Here is a 22352-nt window from a genome sequence, read left to right on the forward strand (position 1 = left end):
CCAATATGGACTATTATCCTTCCAAATTCACCAACTAACATAATAATTCACATTTAAAACTCCACTTCCATAATTACATAAAAACTTCAATAAAATCACATAATTTCCTATAACTATTTCCAATAATTTTCCATGCCAACTTGAACCATTTTCTTCCATTTCCAATATAAGGTCCACCACAACTACAACTAGAATACAACATAAAATTCAACTCATCTTATTCATACAACCTTACATACACATGCACACATGCAAACCCACTTTGTAAACTTCCCTATTTCCATAAATTCTACTCATTTCTACATACTACAACATAAACCAACCTTCATAACATAATAAAAAGGAATTAATTCTTACCTTTTTCTACAATCTTCTTCACTTGACCAAGTTGTCAACTTGAAGAAACAAGTGCTCTTTCTTCCAAAATAATTACACCAAGTTGTAAAGGACCCTTGAATTAGTAGGAATACCACAAGAAAATAATTTTTGGGAGAAGATTTCAAAGGGACAAAAATTGGAGAGCATGGCCGTATGCCATGTCTCCTTTGCTCTTCATTTTTTTGTTTTTCTCCTCTTCTAATGTTCTTGAAACTTCTATATGTTTCAAGACAACTAAATGACCCCTCTTATTTAATTATCACATGGAAATTAATTAGAATGCATGGGCTTGGGCCATTGTATGGCCGACCACCCCTCTTTTGGGCCTAATTTTTCTCTTCATTTTTTTTTGGGCCAACCCGGTTGGTCCCGAGTTGGGCCTAGCCCACTGACCTTTTGACCTTAAAACGTTCATATCTCCTTGTACCGACGTCACCTGGGAACCCACGACCTATGGTTGAAAATCTAATTCAATTATCTACAACTTATATTTCTTGGTATTTTTCCAAATTCCAAACTTATAATACCTATTTTACCCCTAGAAGTCAGATCACCCGAAAACGTTTTCTTAAAAATATTCGTTTGGAGGGCTTCCACTTTGATTTGGCTCAAGGGTCCTTCTTGAGTTGTGTTTAACTTCACATATGTGATTCATATGACTTGTCACATGTTCCAAAAAAAATCTTAACGTGTGGGCCCCACCCCGTCTTACAAATAATCCGACGTTCAAAATACGGGATGTAACAAGTATGACGGGCTCCGACCCGTTGGCCGGGAACCACCTGATCCTCTATGACTTTGAACATTATAAATCACAACTCAAAGAATATCTGCACGCAGAAAAGGCCCAACTTAGGAATATCCGCTCATTCAGCACATATGTACATATGCAGACCGACAAGGTCGCCACAACATAATGTATTTCATAAAGCCGGCAAGGCTAACAGTAAAGTATCAAGAGCTCAAAATAAGGCCGACAAGGCCACCAATATATTATACAACAATATGAACCGGTGGAGCTATAAAATATCTAACTATACACACACGTCTACGAGCCTCTATAGAATACAAATGATCATAAGGACAATACCAAATAGACTGCATCTCCGAAGTAAGTGGAGTGCTCCTGAGAATCCGCTGATAGAACACTTACGGGTCTGATCTGTCTCCCTGCCTACCTGAAGGCATGAGCGCAGCGTCCACAAGAAGTGACGTCAGTACGAATAATGTACTGAGTATGTAAGGCATGAATAACAACATAATATATACATGAAAGGTAACATGGGATAGAAGAGATAACCTGTACATCTGGATGCCTCATAAGGCAGATGCCATGCATGCTTAGCCTTTAAAAAAAACTTTTCTAAAAAAAAAAACTTTTCTTACATACACATATATAATATCATCATCATAACGTACCCAATCTTTTTCAGGACTCGGTGTGTAACGTACCCGGCCCTTTCGAGACTCGGTGTGTAACGTACCTGGCCCTTTTGGGACTCGGTGTGTAACGCACCCGGCCCTTTCGGGACTCGGTGTGTAATACCAACTGATCAGTGGTTGCACAATAGGTGCCGTACCCGGCCTACTATAGTGCGGCTCGGTGTAGTAAAATACATATATATATATATATAAAGCATGCATGAGAGCCAAATAAAAGCTATAAATACTTCGGAGTGACGTAAGGTCGGTAACCTCCGATTATATTAGGGAATAATTATCATGGCTTTGTCTCACCTTGAAGGAACAATTATTATAAGGTGAGACTATCAATGAAGAATACCATTAAGAGAACGTAGAATAAGATCATAAATCTCATACGGCGGCAATTCATATACTTTGGAATCTTTAAAAATAGTCATCATCCATGAATAAAATTGAGAAATCAAGAAATAGCTCAACATTCTTATATCGTCATTGAAATCGTAAACTTGGAACCTTTAAACCCGGAATCATCATCATCATAATCAAGTAGGAAAATATTCTCATTTTTGACATCATTATTATGATTGTGAAAACAGGTTCATCGTGGTTATCATAAGAGCTCACAGAGCCATAAATCTCTGATTTAGAAAATACGAACATTTTGGAAAACAGCTATGAATTATTAGGAATGGAATTATGCCTTGGAGTCATAAACATCTAACTTTTGAAACGGGGAGGATATGGAAACATTTATGAAGCCATAACATCAGAATCATGCCTTTGAAAGAAAGGGACGAGCCTTAACATACCTGTTCAACCCAATTATCTACACTTATTCGTCCGAGTTCGCAAGTCTACATTTAAGAGGGTTCACACAATCGTTAGACTCACCGTTATACGCTTGTCTTAGTCCTTCAAATAAATCCATTTATAATCTGCCGAAATTCGGGCAGCATCTCCCCCGTTTATATGCCTAGCCCGAAATAACAATCCAATAACCAACAACAATAATGTTACACCTCGTAGACGTGTACGTGAAATCCATTAGGCGTTAGTTGTTTAAGTCTAGACGTGGAGCATTTATCTCATGGTTATGAGGGTTTGAGTTCATATAATAAGCTATTGAAGACTCTGGGACCAAGCAAATCAAGGAAAATAAGTTTGTCGAAAATTTGAAACAAGATTTTGAGTCAACTTTGGAGGGGTATATCTCCATGTATATTAGGAGTTTTAAAGTGTTTCAAAATCCTAAAATGAAGTTCGTCGAGTCTAGTTTCTAATGCAAAACCAGCTCATCGATAGGACATCGAAGTAGAGAATTATGGACGTTACAAACTGAGCTGACAGAGCAGAAACAGAGATGCTACAGTACTGCTATAGTGCTGCCGCCTCGACCACTATAAAAGGGGTTAAAACCCCATTTGTCTTCATCCAAATTCTCCAAAAATTTCCAGAAACTTCAGCCAACAAAGAGGGCTTTTTTACCACCTAGAAGTGAGGATTTTGAGTGAAATTTAAGCTACGGAATATCAATCGAGGTTCAGACAACGCGTAGTCGCAATTATGATTTTGTTTTGTGTTGGAGTGAGCTTAGAAACAAGTGACTATTGAAGATCTTGCTACTTTAGTAAATATAAGGTATGAATCCTTGAATCTTTTTCTTTATCAACATTGATTAAGGAATAATTGCAAGAATAAAAGTTATAGTTTGTTGTGTTGGTGTTGTTGGCTTATGGATTGAAGTTTGAAGAGTATTTTGGATGAAAATACATATATTTATCTTGTAAAATGTTGAGGATGTTGTTTTTGATGTTGTTGGTATTGTTTGGGAGTTGTTTTAGTATTTGGAGGAAGTCGATGATATAGGGGAAATGCTACCCAAATTTTCGTAACCCAAATTAGTCTTCTGTAATTAGTACTTATAAGTTGATGGAAATGCGATGAAAGTATGATTAATGATATATTTCTCGATATATAGGCTCGAGTGAAGGGCAAGCTTCGGCGTAAGGAATTCTTAAGTGGTGGCTTGACGGATAAGGTATGTAAGGTGTTCGTTTCCCCTTTTTCTTTGGCACGAATCCAACGAGAACATAGACATGAGCGTTCCATAACAATCCACTCTATTCCCATGCTTTGTATTTCAATCTCAATATCTTGTTATCTTAATGATTCTGAAAGTATTATTTTACTTATCATTATCGATTACTCCTTTGGACTCGAGACGAATTCCATAAGCTATTCGGAGGCTACCAACCTTATGTCACTCCGAAAGGCCAAGATCATATCATTGACTTCCCAATTCAAAAATCAGCCTCAGAACATTGCGCTTTCCTTCCGCATCGCGAAAGGAAAGCGGAGTCCTGCGCAGAAGGCCTCAGGACATTGCGCTTTCCGTCCGCATCGCGGAAGGAAAGCGGAAGGTCTCAGAACGATGCGGAAGGAAAGCGAAATCCTTCACAGTTTTTTTTTCGGTCCAGACCAATAATGGTATATACATATATATATAAATGTATTGCACTATTTTACTACACCGTGTCGCGCTATAGTCAGCCAGGAATGGCGCGTAGATGCGCACACCACTGCAGTGGTCATGTTATGATATTGCCCCTGACGCGGGCTAATGATGATAACACCGAGCCTTAATGGCCGGGCATGATTTTACATATATAACACCGAGCCTTACGACAGGGCATGGATACTAGCTGTTATATATATATATATATATATATATATATATATATATATATATATATATATATATATATATATATATATATATACATATATAAGCATACAAATGATTTTATCATGCATTGCATTTTGTGCTACTTCCAGATGTTCGGTTTTCTTTTGCCTATATTAATGTCACATTTTATCTTAATTATGTTGTGGCTCTCCTGCCTTACATACTCAGTACTTTTATCCGTACTGACGTCCCATTGCCCGGGACGCTGTATTTCATGCTGCAGGCGCTGACAGAGTTATTGAGGAGTAACCGCAGTAGGATTTTCCAGCTCCAGCGGTGTTAGCAAGTACCACTACTCCGGGCTTGCTATCTTTTGGTATTTTTCTGTTAGTATAACATATGTTCACATGTATACTCTTAGAGGCTCATGGACATTGTGGGATATGTAGATATTCTGTATGGCCTTGTCGGCCTTGTCTTGACTTCTTGATATTTTTATGATAGCCTTGTCGGCTTTATGATATACTTTATGTTGTAGCGACCTTGCCGGTCCGCATATATACACATGTGATGAATTTTCGAATATTTCTATGTTGGCTCTTTTCCGTGAGTAGATGTTTCTTGATTTATAGTATGTGATGTCCAAGTAACGACTAAGTCAGGTGACTTCGGCCTACGGGTTGGAGCCTGTCATACTTGTCGTCTGGGGTGTGACGTGTTACATCCCGTATTTTTGGACTAGGAAATTGAATCGTCCGATATGAGCAAAATTACCCGAGCCCGGAGAATTCGATCATATCCAAGGATGAAAATCAAGAGCTCGGTGTATACGAGGAATGAAGTCCCAAAATTATTTATGACTAAAAAGTGTGACGACGATGATAAAAAATAATATTTTATGTGTGCCAATGGAGGCTATGGAAGTGGTATTCTATTACATAGTCATGATAATGAGTATATGAAGTGTGCTAAAAATGATCCATGTTTAAGTGAATTGGGATCAAGAAATTAATCATGTGGATAATTGGTTAAATGTTAGAATAAAGTGGGAGATTAGGAATTAATTAGTGTATTTTTGGATATGAAATAATGTGGATAGCTATTGATGTGGCAGCACCCTCCCACGTGGGGGCCTTGTAGAAAGTCAAGTAATGACTAATCATTCTAATATAAGAGGTGGCATCCGATGTGCAATTTCACATGTGGGCCCCATGGCTCACTTAATAAATTATATACATAAGACTTCATCTTTCTCAATTAGTAGTTGCAGAATATGATTTCATTTTGGTGTAGCTATACCAAACGTAGCTAGTAGCCCTTAATAGTTTCTTTTGTCTAGTCAACTCACTCATTTATTAGTTAATACATAGGATTTTATTGCTATTTGACGTATCAACACCAAAATGTGACTAGCAGCCCTTGAGAATCTCTTCTGACGAGTGAAATTATGAAGAATTCGTGTAAGTAACAACAACCTGCTCTTGGGAATTCATTTCTTTGAAGGAAGAAAAACATTATTTCCAACAATATTATGGAAGCAGCAACGTGAATTAATGTAGCAGCAACGTGATTTCCTTTTTAAGGAAGAAAAGTATACTGCATTTCAAGAACAATATTCGGGTTTTGCTCACCGCTTCGATCTCGTTGTTTATGTTGTTAAATTCGGGCTTCCTTCGAAATGAAGTAAGGTGGAAGAAGAGTACTTATTTGCATATAAGGTAAGAAGTCCTCTCTCCTGGATATATTTAAATTTGTCCAGGTCATAGTTAAATTGTGAGATGAGAACTACGGAATTAATGGCGAAAATCGGATAAATTGTAATTGTTTGGTGTGGTAGAATATCGTGGGATTGGCTGTAGGTGTTGTTATTGTGTTTGTTGTTATACTATATATATACGAAAATAAAGAAATGTATACAAGTATCGGTATAGGAAAATATATTGGGCTGTTTTGTAGGTAATTTAAGAATGGATTTAATTCTATTTAGAGATGAATTTATTGATGTGGTTGTTGGTATGGTGATTGATATTTTGGCTAAGTTGGAATCACGAGGATTATTGTGTTTTTAGAGAAGATGCTGCCCGAATATCGTTAGACTTCTAAGTAGTTAAGGATTGGTTTGAAAGAGTATCCCAATTTGATTATTGGCATATTTGGTATTGTTTGTAGATTGGCGAAGCCCGAGACCTAAGTTATGATTAACTTGAGAAGTAACAAGGTATGTAAAGTTAACCCTTCTTTCTTTTTGGCATGATCTTTATGAAACGAACAGGCGATGTGCATATGGTTCCAAAGAAATTCCTATTCTTAGAGCCACTAGGATGGCTAATGTTCTTGATTCCCAGAACTCACTTTATTATGTTTTAATGCGTACATATGGTTCCAGAGTTCTATTTGGATATAATTCACAGTGACATTCGCAAGGTATTTGGTATGACTATTGTCTTGATTTGCAAATGATAGTTCATTTTGATTATTCCATTGAGTCTCAGATATGATTTAAATTGCATATAGTTGCTCACTACTCTGCTCGTGCGTGCCTCAATATGTCTTTCACTGAATCCCCGGCCAGGACACGTTTTCGTGCACAGTTTCACTGCATTGTTCACCGAGTCCCTCACTAGAGAGTCGGGACACGTTATATCTATATATATATATATATATATATATATATATATATATGATATGATGATGTGATGATATGATGATATGTTATGGCGGCCAGGAGGGCATATGATGACTTTATTCACCGAGTCCCTCACTAGAGGGCCGGGACACGTTATATATATGATATATTATATTGATATGCATGATTTTCATTTCATAAGGCAAGTGTATTGATGTTTTAAAAGTTATACTTGTTTCTGGTAATCCCTATTTCAGTTATGATCCTTTTTACTGTATTTCATGCTTTATATACTCAGTACATATTCCGTACCGACCCCCTTTCTTCGGGGGGGCTGCATTTCATGCCCGCAGGTACAGATAGTCGGTTTGGTGATCCTTCAGCATAGGACTTCTACTCAGCTTTCTTGGAGAGCTCCGTTGTTCCGGAGTTTAGACTTTTGGTACAGATCTTACGATATATATATATATATATATATATATATATATATATATATATATATATATATATGTATGTATGTTTATCCAGGGGTACGGCGGGGCCCTGTCCCGTCATATTCGCTATCGATACTCTTAGATGTCTGTAGACATATGTGTGGGTTGTGTATAAGTTCTGTTCAGCTGTGTCTATACGATGTGCTATGATATGATGTCCGTCTGTAGTGGCAGCCTTGTCGGCTTGCATATGACATGATATTGAGGTGTAGTGGCAGCCTTGTCGACTTGCGTATCATTTATGATTTGATCAGTTATGACTCCTCAAAAGACAGTTTATCTGAACATAAATATATGATGACGTTATGAACAGTTGGAGTTCTTTTGCAAGTTTCCATATTATTCATAGATTCAGTTTGATTATATTTAATAGGTTTGTATACGGGTGTCCAGTTCGGGCACTAGTCATGGCCCACGGGGTTGGGTCGTGACAAAAGTGGTATCAGAGCAGTTCATCCTCGGAGTGTCTACAGACCGTGTCTAGTAGAGTCTTGTTTATCGGTGTGTTGTGCACCACATCTATAAACAGGAAGCTACAAGACATTTAGGATGCTACCTTTCTTTCATATCTAAGATCGTGCGATAGAGCCCAGCCATAGGAAATGAAATTCCTTATACTAACCTTTGATTTCAGCTGAAGAACGACATCGACAGAAGAAAGCGACCGATGATGTTGGCAGTTAAAAAATACACAGGTAAGTAACAGTGCGAAAGAGACATGTCGGATAAGGTAAGAATAGTAAGGTATGATTAACATGTAAAGTTGAAGAATGACAGGGGAGGTAGATAGGAAGGTAGAACAGGTTGGATCGTTAAAGGATCAGGTATGTCTCGAAGTGTTATATGTGAGGTAAGTTTCGACATCTTTATACTTTTACTTGAAATTGGGAGCCCTGTGTGGCTATGATATGATATGAAATATATGTATATATGTTGGCCCTGTGAGGCATTGTTGGTATTTCCTGCGTGCATGTTTTGGGATAGTAAGAAATACAGAGGGAACTCTGCCCAAATTTTCCCAGAAATAGGAAAAAGAAGAGAATGAGATATAGGTTCATAACATGTCTTGAAAGTTGATACCGATAGGGTAAATTTATTATGTTGGACTAAAAGCTTTAAGAGATACCCTCCATGTTATCCGTAAGAGGCACCATTCTTATTTGGAAATCTTATTTCGAAAAAGCATATATGAGCAGCCAAGTTTAGAATTCATTTGGACGGACCAGAATATTTGCCAACCACATTTTACCTTAGAAAAAGGCTTATGTTGAAGGGCAAAAACGTCCGGCAATTAAGTTTCACTTTATTGGAAGAGTACAAAGCATACAACAAGTAGTTTGTAAACTAAATAGTTCGTTCATGACCCAAAAAAAAAAAAGAATTCTGAGGGTAAACCATGTGAATTAAGCGATAGAGGTCTCGTGGTGTTTGTCGGATTCCAGTTCTTCTTGTGTGGTTTCGGAGGACGCTTCATGGTGACGTAACCTTGGAGTGGGCGTGTTCTGGTGTTCTCTAAGTTTATTAGTTTTAATCAACTAATTGGAGATGGAATTCGTGGAAGGAAAACTCAAACGTGTGGGTTGTTTAGGATCATGTATTTCATATGTTGTTGATGAAATGCTAGGATGATTCGGAAGGGCTTGTAATACTAAGGGATGATTTAGAAAAAGGTGGCAACTCTTAACAAAACATTTTATTGAGGTATCGAGTGAACTGATAAGTAGGGATAAATTACGACGAGTTTATAGTTAAAAGGAGTAGTAGTATGATTGAGATAAAAGTACGGAGGAGGAAGAATTATGATAGATTATGAAGGTATTAATAAGACAGCTTGTGAGATATTAAGGATAAGATTGATCAGAAAGGGTGAAGGGTTAAGTACGCCTAGTCCACATAGTATAATTAAAATATAGTAAGGATCGTGAATAAGGTTAAGAAGTGTTACGTTACAGGATGGATTACGAACAGGATGTAATGTGAATACCATAAGGATTGTTATAGAAATGAGTAAAGTCTAACGAGGATGTAACTAAAGGATATGATGTGATTAGTGTGAAACGGAAAAAGCAGATGTAGAACAAATAAGAAAGACCTACAAGTCCTATAGGGAAAGTTCAGAATAGAAGTCAAGTGGTAACGAAAGTAAAAGCGAGCACAGGAAGAGAAGAAGTTAATTGAAAGAAGAAGATAGGAAGAAAGCGAGTGGGATTACAGTGCAGCGATGTGTTATGACGAGTATAGCTAAGAAAACGAGTAATATAAGCGACAGAATTGTGAAAGACCAACCTAAAGGAAGATGAGCAACGAGACAGAATGAATGCCAGAAAGGACCGGTATGATAAGAACAAATAGGGATGAACAGAATATGTTTTGAAAATGAGAAAGGGGTTATGTAGAAATAGTGTTTACCGAAGGATACATGAGTTGCATGAAATTCCTCGTGCATAAAATAAAAAATGGACATAGACTGGAGAAATGAAAGGAATACTAAAGGAAGCACCCAAGACAGACGTAATTAATTGAGTATGAGTATAGAATAAAAGGGAAATATATAGCTACGAACTTAAGGTGTAGTACGACGAGAAGGTGATAAGACAAGGCCACTATTAAGACGACTTTGATATGATTTTGAGTGATTTAGAAGTTAGCGTTGGGTATACAACAAGAATGAAAGAGCATGAGGCATAAAGGAGTACCGCGTGTATGTGACTTCACCTCGGAAAATAGTGAAATCCTTAAAGGACAAGGATTGTAGATTTGCGACAACTGATGTATTGTGAGGTTATTAGAGGAAACAGGTGATATCCGTTGGGATAAAGATAGTGTTATAGGAAAGCTTGAGACACTTATCATTAGAATATAAGTGCTACCGAATGGAGGAATTGAAACAACTATAAGCACTAGCTAATTACTGATCGGAATAAATGCAATGTGGCTTCGGATAAATTGCTACATTAATTATATTACTCGAGTACCAACCATCAGATAAGATTTTGTATTATCTATCGAGAGTTCTCATTGCCTCGTGATTGTGTTGGGGTTTCATACATGGATAATCTAAGTTATAGATGATATAAAGAAAGACTTGGATAGGGTGCAGTATACCAAATGTGTTGGAAAAGAACCATATGAATAAACAGGTTCATCGTGGTTATCATAAGAGCTCACAGAGCCATAAATCTCTAATTTAGAAAATACGAATATTTTGGAAAACAGCTATGAATTATTAGGAACGGAATTATGCCTTGGAGTCATAAACATCTAAATTTTGAAACGAGGAGGATATGGAAACATTTATGAAGCCATATCATCGGAATCATGCCTTTGAAAAAAAGGGACGAGCCTTAACATACCTGTTCAGCCTCCAATTATCTACACTTATTCGTCTGAGTTCGCAAGTCTACATTTAAGAGGTTTCACACAATCGTTAGACTCATCGTTATACGCTTGTCTTTGTCCTTCAAATAAATCCATTTATAATCTGCCGAAATTCGGACAGCATCTCCCCCGTTTATATGCCTAGCCCAAAATCACAATCCAATGACCAACAACAATAACAACAATACCAACATCAACCACAATAATATCAACACCAAGATGCTCCATGTTTAATTTCTCCATCAACAGTTCATTATACGATCATTTCATAACTCTGTCTCCGTAAATAAACTAAAATTAGTATTAATAAGAAGAGATTCATACCTTATTCTTGCTAGAGCAGCAATATCTTCAATATTCCCTTTGAATTCAGCCAATTCCAAAGCAAGACAAAACTATAATCGCGACTACACATTACCTGGACCTCGATTAATATTCCGTCACTCGAAATTACTCAAAATTCTCACTTTTATGAGGTAAATATGCTCTATTTTGCTTGCTGATTTTTCTGGAATATTTGGGAGAATTTATGACCAAAAATATGGGGTTTTGCCCCTTATATAGGGTGCCAAAGTCAACAGTACTGTAGCGGTACTGTAGCAGCATTGTAGCAGTGTTGTTTCTGCACTGTCAGCCTAACTTTTAACATCCATAATTCTCTATTCCGACGTCATATCGATGAGCGGTTTATTGCGTTGAAAACTAGACTCGAATAACTTCATTTTAAGCTTTTGAAACACCTTAAAACTCCCCATATACTGGAGATATATCCCTCCAAAGTTGACCTAAAATTTTGTCCTTAATTCTGCCAATTTGTTCCAAATTTTTGACAAAATTATTTTTATTGATTTGCTTGGTCCTGGAATCTTCCAAAACTCCCCCTACATGATATTTATAATTTATTATACTTGATAATGGTCATGTTCTTGTGTTTCAAAATTGCCCTTCCCGATTACGACTTACGAGATCGTAATTCATCATTTACTTCATTGTTCCGTACTTCCCATGGCTTGTACCTTCCAAAACTTCATGGACGTCTCCGATACTCTATTACTACGGTGAAGTATGTGGCATGCTCATCTTCCACCCATACCCACCACCCACTACCCCTCACCACCGCCCAACCCCACCCCACTCCACAACCACACACACCCACCCTACCACCCACTACCCCCACAACCACCCACCTCACACCACCCACCCTTCTACCAACCCCACCCACTACCCCTCACCACCACCCAACCCCATTCCCATAACCACTCACCCCCACCCTAGACCCACTATCCCCACCCTCATCCCACAACCACCCACCCCTCCACCACCCTCACCCACTACCTACTTATTTTTTCAATTTTCTATTTTATTCTTTACCTGAGTTTTATTAATATATATAAACTAATTTCTAATTAAGAGTTAAGGATATTTTAGTAAACTTATAAGCTATTATACAGTACTATACAGTCAAACCAAACAATACAAATGTTATTAAACCACAACAAACGATACAGTCAAACCAAACAATACAAATGTTATTAAACCACAACAAATGATACAGTCTATCCAAACATTGTGTTCATTAATAAAGTACAATACAATACAACACCATATTGTACCATACCATACTATACATTAATGAACCACGGGAAGCAACCATCCAAACAGAGAGTGACAAAAGAATCACATAAATGTTCTGAATGTGAAGGTACAAAATCAACCAATGACTTCTTCATTTAACACCCATCTTTTGGCATTTTTTTTTTAATTAGAGGGATTCAAACGATCAAATATAACACGAGGTTGCTGAAAGTTTCAATAAGTACAATACAGTCCTCGTGTTTTTGACTTTTTTATTTGCACTTATTATTTAGTTACTATTGTTTGGTTGCTGATTAAATTTATGCATGTATTAGTAATATACTCCCTCCGTCCCATAATAAGTGTCACCTTAGCCCAAAACACGCATATTCAGAAACCAATAATGAAGTGTAAAGTTTACCAAATTAACCTTATGTAAAAAAAAGATTTCCTCTTAATGATTAAAGCATGCACAAGTAGTTCATCTTTTTACATTAGGAATCCAACCATCATCATTTAGAGTACTACTACTTCTCTTGCCTCTTACCAATCCTATCTTCCATAGGCCAAAACTTTCACTTTCACGTGAAACCCAAAATTTGACCTTGTGAATTCAACTTTTAGCCTTGAATAAGGAAACTTGTAATTTTTTGTCCAAGGGCAAAGATGGAAAAAAAACTAGTCAATATATGCATTGGTATCCTAAGGTGACACTTATTATGGAACAAAAAATTTAGCTAAGGTGACACTTATTATGGGACAGGAGAATAGATTAATTACGAGGAAATTTATGTATTATTTTATGTAGAGATTAGTTATGTATTGTTTACTTATTCATGTAGTATTAGTTAGTTCATCTTCTATACTGCATAAATTAATAATTCATAAATTCCTCTTAACTTATACATGTATTAGTTATACAAGTTTCTGAATTGCAAATCAAACATCGTATTAGGTAGGTTAAATTTATATATAAAAAAAGAATGCTACCAAATATAGTAGTATTAATTATGCAGGATTTAATGTACCTGAATAACTTAGCATCTAAACTAGCTATCAAATGACCCTTAATGAAAAAGGGATCAGGATCACCCAAGGCTTTTATGATCAAATTGTTTGTTGTTTTTCTATGATAAATTTTCAACTAGTGACGGTTTTCTGAGACCCATTTGTGTCTTCTTCATTGGAATCTGTGGACTCACCGGACAATTTACTGTTCTTCAGTGTCCTTTTTGGCCTTTTTTTTTTTTTTTTTTTTTAAGTTAGAGGGATTCAAAAGAGCAAATATAGCACGAGGTCGCTAAAAGTTTCAAAATGTACAATACAGTCCTCGTGTTTTCGTAGTTTTACTTGTCAGTTCGTCTCACTCTCATATTATATACTCCCTCTGTCCCAATTATGTGATGCATTTTTTTTTAGTATGTCTAAAAAAGAATGATACATTTCTATATTTAGTAATAATTTAACTTAAAATTTCTCCTTTTAACCTTAATGAAATGATTTACAACCACACAAATATATAGGTTTATTTTAGACCACAAGTTTCAAAAGTATTCATTTCTTCTTTAAACTCCGTGCTTAGTCAAACTTTATCACATAAAATAGAACGGAGGGAATACCTGCTTTCTAAAAGTCATTTTAGAAACGGAAAATGGTCAAATATACTATTGTACTATTAGAAATGGTTTAAATATACCTTCGTTATACTTTCGGTGTAAATATACATTCTTGTTATACTTTTGATCTAAATGTACCCCTCCCACTATAATTTGGCACAAATTTACACTTTAATTTTAAGGGAGGTACACGTGTGCTCCGAATAAAATGACTCAGCCCTAATTCTAAATAGCCGATTCTTTTAGAAACCCACTCATTTTGTCACACCAATTAGCCGATTCTTGAAGACTATAAACAACAGTAAATATTTAATGAAGAATATATATAGTCACACCAATTAGTTTGGGACTGAGACCCATTTTACGTAGTTGAAATGGGGTTGTAGAGAAAAAGAAAATTTTCAGTAAACATACAAATCTTGACAAACACTAGAGTATTAAGAGCCTTTTGGCTTAGCTGATTTAAAGTAGCTAATAAGCAATTTTAAGTGCTAAAGCTGATTTAATAAATAAGCAGTTACATGTTTGGATAAAAGCGCTGAAACTGATAATAAGCAGTTGAAGTGTTTGACAAAAAAGTGCTGATAAGCATATTTTTATGTTAATATGACTTAAATATCCTTAGAGTTATTTACACTAATAACGACGTGATTTTTACAAGAATTTAAATTTTCTTTAATTCAAATACAAAATGATTTATGTCTCATTAATTTTTAATATATAAAATTTATTAGATAAATTATGTTTATAAATATAAATTATTTTATGTTAAGCAAAATTTAATCATAAGCTATAATATAATAATTTTCTTTTGTCGCTAATTAAACCAACACATCAATATTCTCATCAATCGGAACACGAGTTGCCATCCAACTGCTAAAGGGTTGCATGTTTTCTATTATTATTTTTTTAAATTACATATTTTGTGTTTATCGATAATATTATATTTTCCTTCTAGTTTATTTAGCTCTCGAAATCAATAACAAATATACATAGATAAGCAGGAGAGGGTTCCATGCTTTACAAAACCCATAAATCAACAATATTGATGTCAAGTTGAAGAAAGGTTCCATGCTTGGTGTGGAATTTGAAGAACTACTAAAAACAATATAAGAAATTTGTTACCCCAAATAATGCCATGAAGAACTGTAATTGTTTTTTACGTTGAAGAGGTGGAGGATATTTTAAGTTTGGAAGAACAAACATGGGAGTAAAATCATGGGAAGGGTTAGGAATTTTGTTTTAAGAAAAGCTATTTTAGGAATTATAGAAAGATATCAGGGATAAAATCGTAAAAAGGCTTGGTCAAACCAAAAGTACTTATAAGCTGTAAAAACATAAGTTGGGGTGACCAACTTATGACTTATTACTTATTCTGGCTTATAAGCACTTGATTTATAAGCACTTTTTGAATTTACCAAACACGGTAGATAAGTTAAAAAATGTTTATAAATTAGTTTGACCAGCTTATAAGCTTAGCCAAACATACTCTAAGTACGTGTTTGGTCATAGAAACAAAAAAAAAAAATCACTTTTTTTGGAATTTTTGAAGTTGGAGTTGGAATTGTGTTTGACCATAGTTTTTGTAAATAATATTTGGTTGTTGAAACTTTTCCTACAAAACATGAAATATAATTTATACCCCCAATTTCTAAAAACTAGCAAAACCACCTAAAGCAATTAATAAACATAACTAGTGCGAGAAATATAACAATTATACTTGAGATCAGCTTATGAATTGCTCAAAACTGATGATTTCTTTCCCTCAAAAGGCTCCAACTAGGAGGCTTGCTGGTGTACACAAAAAAATATAGCATCTTTGAATATGATTTCGTTGCAAAATTCCCACCCGCTTCTTTTCTTTTAGAGGCTTTTTAGCACATGATATTCAATGTTGTTGGAGTGGAGAGCAACTGAGCAACATAAGTTGCCTTGACCAGTGAAAAAAGTTGTATGAACCTATAGGGTAAAAATTGAGCAACATAAGAACTTTTGAGCTAAAAATTGAAAATAAAAAAACAAAAGTAAAGGTCCAAAACAGAAAATAAAAAAAAGTGAAAAACAAGGTTTTGGTTTTCTCCAAATACAACTTCAAGATGTATTTGGAATTTTAATGGTCAAACACCGTAAAGCGAAAAAATATTCCGGAAAAAAGTGAATAACTCTCATGGCCAAACAGGTTTGTTTGTTGCATCTCTTTGATAAATATTCCGGAAAAAATTAAAGCCCAGTAATAGAATTGTTCGTTGCATGTCTTTATGTCATTTTATATACCTCCTTTCCTTTTTAGTCGGTTAAAAAAGAATGATACATTAGTATATTTGGTAGTAGCAATTTGGCTTTAATCTTCTTATTTTATCCTTAGTTGACTTCTGGTCACCCAAATGTTTGGATACAAGTTTCGAAAGTCTTATTTTATTTATTGAACTCGTTGCGCAGTCAACTACCCTCATATAAAATAGGACGGAGGGAATACTACTCCCTACCTCCCAAAATGAGTGTTATCTTAGCAAAAATCACGTCTGTTTATTAAGAAATCAATAAATACCATATGGAGTTTACTAAACAGCTCCTATTTATTAAATATCTTTTAAGAACTTAGTATTAAAGAGGAGTACTTCTTTAATGCTAAGGGCATAGTTGAAAACATTTATCAATATTTATCTTGAATATCTAAGAAGACAGTTATTTTGGAATAATATTTTTTGTTAGGATGACAATTATTTTGAGACAAAGGAAGTGTAATTGATTATTGAAAAAGGAACTCTAAAAGTTTTTTTGACCAAATTAAGTATTGGGAAAGGGCCAAATTACGCCTTTTACTATGCCAAAAAGTTTACTTTTACCTTCCGTTGTACTTTTCTTAGAAAAGCATCTCCATCATTATTTAAATGACTTAAATTTATCCTTCCTCCATTAAAGTTATCCAAGATGGAATCTAATCTCAAATTGCACCGATATTTTGTATAACTTTGTGTTAATATCTTCGTGGAGATTAATACAGGTTATATATTTGGATGGTTGCTACCTACTGTTTGATATTGTATCGTTACAACAAACAACAACAACAACATATCCAGTGAGATTTCACAAAGTGGATTTTGGAGAGGGTAGACAGAGGCGAATCTAAAAGTTATAGAACATGGGTTCATCATCAAAAAAAGAAGTAAAAATGTGCTAAGTGGGAATTGTTTTCTAGGTAAACAACTCAATCTTCAACCAAGTGTACCATTTTGCCTTCTTGTAGCATGAGTTCCAGAAGATAATATTATACTAGCTTTAAGAAATATATACATACAATACCTAATTTTATGGAGAGACTATGGATTCACATGCCCCAAATTTTCTACATAAATTCACCCCTGAGATTAGAGTGTATGCAGACCTTACCCCTACCTTGAAAGGTAGGTGATATTCTATTGTTACTTAGATTCAATATTTTCTTATTATTACTTGTATCTTATGTACTGTATGTCAAATGTTAACAACAACAACAACAACAACAACCCAGTGAAATCCCACATCGTGGGGTCTGGGGAGGGTAGAATGTACGCAGACCTTACTCCTACCAAGGTAGGATGGCTGTTTCCGAGAGACCCTCGGCTCAATAGAAGCATAAAAAGGGAGTCAGATAAGGTTAAAAGATTCAAAACGATATTGCAATGAAATAATGCAAGCGACACAGTAAAACAGGATAATCAAGGAATTCAAAGCGATATGGAAATGCAAATAACGACAGCGGCACATATAAAATAGAGTAATCAAAGTACAGAAAGTAGCAAATAATAACATAAATCAGAGCACAAGAAATTATAATGCGCTAATGCTCCTACTAATAAGGAAAGATAACGAGACTTATCTACTAGCCTTCTACCCTAATGTGGGTCCTCCACACCCTCCTATCTAAGGTCATGTCCTCGGTAAGTTGTAACTGCGTCATGTCCTGTCTAATCACCTCTCCCCAATATTTCTTTGGCCTACCCCTACCTCTTCTGAAACCATCCATGGCTAACCTCTCACACCTCCGCACTGGGGCATCTATGTCTCTCCTCTTCACATGCCCAAACCATCTCAGTCGCATTTCCCGCATCTTGTCTTCCACCGAGGCCACTCCCACCTTATCCCGAATAGCCTCATTTCTAATCCTGTCACTCCTAGTGTGCCCACACATCCATCTCAACATTCTCATCTCGGCAACTTTCATATTTTGAACGTGAGAGATCTTAACTGGCCAACACTCCGCCCCATACAACATAGCCGGTCTAACCACTACTCTGTAGAACTTGCCCTTGAGTTGTGGTGGCACCTTCTTGTCACATAGCACTCCGGAAGCTAGCCTCCATTTCATCCACCCTACCCCAATACGATGTGTGACATCATCGTCAATCTCCCCGCTGCCTTGCATGATAGACCCAAGGTACTTGAAACTACTTTTCTTTTGGATGGCCTAAGCACCAAGCCTAACTTCCACGCCAACCTCCTGAGGTGTCTCACTGAACTGTTAATTATGTAATAATAAAAGGATTCATTTTATGTAATAAGCGGTTTGGTGTGTACTGTGGAATCGCGTGGTTGCCAAACATTGTATAAGTTTGTGCTGATTTCTATGTGGTGATTAAATCTCTTCAAACTAAAACCAAACATGGTTTACTTTTAGTGCTGATTCATTTTAATGTGGAGGTAAGTTATGCTAAAGCTCCAATTAACAACTATTAACCCATTCTACTAATATTTTATCATCTGAACATCTGAGTTGGGAGAGCGTCTGACTGAAAATCTGAAGGTCACGTATTCGATCCACGTTCACCGCACAACTTTTTTTTTTCTTTTTCTTTTTCACAACACCCCATACACTATGACCATCATTTTACAAGATGGAACAATTAATACATGTTCCTTTTCAGCTAATCTCATGGTAGAAAAAATAAAGAAGCAAAATTCTCAACAAAACAGATCGATAGTAAAACATACAGCTAGGAATAAATATTGTAAATCAATATGTCCCTAGTTATTCATACATTTCTTGGAAATGCAATCTGACTTCTAAAACAGAAGCACTAAACACAGCGCACTTTCTCGCATTCCTCTCCTCACGAATCACGTAATATGACTTTTCTTTTATTTAATTTGTACCACCCGAAACTAAAGAAAAATCAGGTTGGAGAGATGACTGGTACTCGATCCGGCTTGGATCCATCCATAAATAATCCAGGACTCAACCTAAACATGAGCGTACAAAACTCCATCTGATTAAGAGCTCCATCTCCATCCAAATCTCCTTCAGCCAACATGCAAACAAGCTCATCATCTGTCAATTCATGCAACCCCATCAACATTGTGTTCCTCTTCAAGCTTTCAAATGTAATGAGCCCTACACGTACATCCATTAGCAAGAAAAAACCATGGCATAGTTCCTCCATGAACCTTTCAACCCCTAATGTTTTAATCATTGAAGGAAAGTAATCTTCAAAACCAAAAGGGTCCTCATCATGAACAGCTGCCATGCATGGGAGGGCTTGTAATAACCTAGGTACTCCGGGACAGAGTTAGGAATTTCGATAAGAAAGTTGAAATAATGCTAGAATGTCACGCTTGACGGAGTAAGGAATTAATTCTGACAAGGAAAAAAATCTCTCACTTGAGATCTGAGCGGAGTTGGAAATTCTGACTGGAGAAGTTAAATTAACGCAAGAATGTCACACCTGATGAGATTTGAGCGGAGTTGAAAATTGTGACAATAGAAGTTGAAATAACACAAGAGCATCACACCTGAGGTTTGAGGAGAGTTGGAAATTCTGATAACTAATGTAAAAATTACGCAAGAATGTTACACCTTACGAGATTTGAGCGGAGTTGAATGAGTGAAGCTAAAATAATACAAAAATATCACACCTGACAAAGTTAGGAGTTCCAACAAGGGAAGTCCAAATAATAATGCAAGAATGACATGCCTGAAATTTTAGTCCGCGCCCCTAAAGTAAATCTTGAACCGCCTTTTACCACTACAATAGAAACTTCCCTATGTCAAAGAAATTCAATAATATATAGTCACACACACAATATTGTTTTGGCCCTTAATTTTTTGCACAATAGACGATTCAATTGAACCCTCTTGACTAAAGTGGGGAAAAAAGAGTGAACAAAGAAAAGCTGGTAAAATAGTATAGCAAATGATTAAATTTGCTTGGTTAACCTGAGGCTACAGGTACGAGAAGATGATGTATATATAATTACATATTATACGTACGTGTCGATATCTTTTTGGTTATAAACTTGTATAATATTGGTTCTCCTTCCGGGAAATTGCATGTGAACGAGAGGATGTACGAGAGGAAACATAGAGATGACCCCTGCGATTAATGAAAGTTGGAACTGCTAGCACATTTTAAGCAGGGGACAAAGATAGTTTTTAACCTTTTTGATGGAAATAAAAATTGATTTGACTGGATAACAACTTTGCAGACTTAGGCCTCTAAGGACAAAGTCTATGTGCAAATCAAAGCTCTCAACTGTCAAGGCAATAAGGCATTCATCAGCCAAGCTATCTTCCCCCCCCCCCCCCCCCCCCCCCCTTTTTTTTTTTTTTCCATTTGGCTGCAAATTTCATAAATACAAATATAGATCTGTGCTCCTCCAACCTTAATGGTTCCAAGCGTTTGGCAGTACTAATGAAAAAAGTGACTGACATATTCAAGCTGAATAAATGGCCAGAACACATCAACTGTTTCATACTAAGTACATTCATTGAGGAACAAAACCTTTACAACATATCCAAAATATTATCATAAAATATCTACACTGCTAAATTGAGCGTTTAAGAAAATAGTACATTATTACTTTCCCATGGCAGAAACATGTAGTATGTGAATCTTACACATCACTCTCTCTGTTACCGCTATTTGGACAGTGCAGTGTCAACTCGAGTGCAAGATAAAAGCTGCATAAAATATTGACCAAAGTGAAATGCCGTGGCCTGTCAAAGATAAGAGAAGAACTTAGAAACAATAAAGATACAATCACGTGAAGTAGAGAGTAACTGTTTGCTATCTATATCATCGTATGTAAATATAAACAACTCAAACGCTACTTATATTACAAAGCTCAAATTTCTGCATAAAAACAAATTGGTAAATTCATCTTAGAATCAGCTGAAAATTGCATCTTCAAGCCTAAGACAGTAGAAGTGCATTTTCCATATCTACGGTGCAAGATAGTTCATGATGATTTACAATCTACGTGTTTAGTCAGCATGACTTCAAGATAAAGGTTGAACTGAAAACCCACAAAAATTTCGCCAACATCGACAGCTCTCCAGCAATGCAACAAACACTTCTAGAATGAGAGTAAAATTCTACTACTTGTGAAGGGTCAGATATACATTAAAAGAGTACTGTTGAATTTACATATTGGCAATAGGACCCAAATATATTGTTACAACTTAAATATAAATATCAATTAATAAGTTAATCATGAATTTTTTTTCGAAGTATAAGAGCGAGAAAAAGGATCAAATTATTTCTTTAGATATTTTACTTTAGCATAGATCATGTCCCTTGTGGCCTGTTGTTATGGAGAAGAGAACCAAGAGATGTCCCAAGAAGTGCAAAAGAGACGAAGACGAAGGGGAAGCCGAAAGTGAGAAACCACTCTAGTACAATTGAGTGCCACATAGTGATAGTGGCTAAAGGGTTTTTGGACACGTACGTGCAGCAACAAAACCTAACTGGAATGGCAACAATGCCCTCAAAATAAATTTTAATGACGGAAAATAGGCAGGTAACATAAAGCAGGCATATAGAACTTTATACACTTGCAGTAAAAATGGAAAGGAAATTCTACTCGATCCAACTACAGTGGAGCTTTTATCCGTTTGGAAAGAAGCAGAATGAAACAGAAACAGATTGAAAATCATATTGTAAACTTTAATATATTGATTCATTTTGTTTAGATGGCTAAGCAAATGCTTAAATAAGGGAACTGTAACTTGAAATTTCTTGTTTAAAAACAAGAAACGTTGGGCCAAACAAAACAAAAACTTGTTGAGGGAATAAATTTTGTCTTTAATTAAAAATTCTTTTGCACTAAAGGAATCCAATCACCGTTACCCATAGAAGATATGCAATCATTAACCAACCTTTAGTTTGAAACTAACAAAGATTTGGAATTTTATATAA

At 35.9% G+C, this 22352-nt stretch overlaps 1 long non-coding RNA gene across 1 annotated transcript in view; it reads left to right on the forward strand.

Annotated features, from left to right (window-relative positions):
- Positions 1-5757: 5757 nt before the first annotated feature.
- LOC132628623 (uncharacterized) overlaps positions 5758-22352 on the forward strand; it is a 33023-nt gene continuing 16428 nt past the window's right edge. The window contains exon 1 of the long non-coding RNA XR_009578123.1: positions 5758-6207. This is a non-coding gene — a long non-coding RNA (uncharacterized LOC132628623). The remainder of the gene's footprint in view (positions 6208-22352) is intronic.

Source organism: Lycium barbarum, chromosome 1, assembly GCF_019175385.1.
Source record: "Lycium barbarum isolate Lr01 chromosome 1, ASM1917538v2, whole genome shotgun sequence".
In the NCBI taxonomy this organism is placed as follows: Eukaryota; Viridiplantae; Streptophyta; class Magnoliopsida; order Solanales; family Solanaceae; genus Lycium; species Lycium barbarum.